Consider the following 970-nt stretch of genomic DNA (forward strand, 5'->3'; position numbering starts at 1 on the left):
ATCAGCGAGTTTCTGTAAAGCTGAGCTCACGTGTGCTTGCGGAGGAATGTAAATACTCACGAGAATGAACGAGTGAAACTCCCGCGGCGAATAGAACGGCTTACAGTTAATGAAAAGCACTTCTAGATCGGAACAGCACATCTTCTTTAACGCTGTAACATCTGTACACAACAATGATGATATAATTATATACAGGGTGGTATGTATGCTTGGATGTTTTAGAATGCAGTTGATATAGTCCAGATGCTTTTAGATGCGGAACAGAACGTTGTTTAGTCGTCTGTTTTCATCACACGGGATACATTGGTCAGATTGTGCTGAATTATAGAAATCTCATCCCACGTGAACATCACAACTATAACCAATCACATGACTGGGACTTTCCATTGACTTCTGCTGTTTAATACTGGCCTAATGATATGATATTATATTATATTATATTATATTATATTATATTATATTATTATATTGAGCACCCTGTATCATGTTATATACAGTGCCCTGTATCAGACTCAGCATGCTGCCCGCCGCCTTCACTCAGCCCGTGACTAAGTGCCTGATTGGCTCGCGCATTTGCAAAAAGCATTATTCAGTGAAGTTGTTAATGAAGTTGTTTCCACGTAATGTTGCTGATTTCAGTGATTTCAGCAGTTGTGGAACATTTGGTGAAATCTGACACCTGTATTTGACCTTGATCTCGGATGTTTGATTTTATTCTTAAATGAAATCATTAACATGTTTTAACACCAGCTGCATTCAATCATTAAAGAATAAATCATTATCATTTCCATTTATTTTAATATTAACAGTCATTTTAATCCATAAAATTGGACTATAACACAGATGATTAGACACTAAGCAGGAATTTAGGAGCAGAACAAATCCAGACCTGTTGAACCCAGCCTTGCATTCTCTCTCTCTCTCTCTCTCTCTCTGTCTCTCTCCCTGTCTCTCTCTCTCTATCTCTCTC

The sequence above is a fragment of the Sinocyclocheilus anshuiensis genome, unplaced genomic scaffold (genome assembly GCF_001515605.1).
Source record: "Sinocyclocheilus anshuiensis isolate Anshui unplaced genomic scaffold, SAMN03320099.WGS_v1.1 scaffold2144, whole genome shotgun sequence".
Taxonomy (NCBI): Eukaryota; Metazoa; Chordata; class Actinopteri; order Cypriniformes; family Cyprinidae; genus Sinocyclocheilus; species Sinocyclocheilus anshuiensis.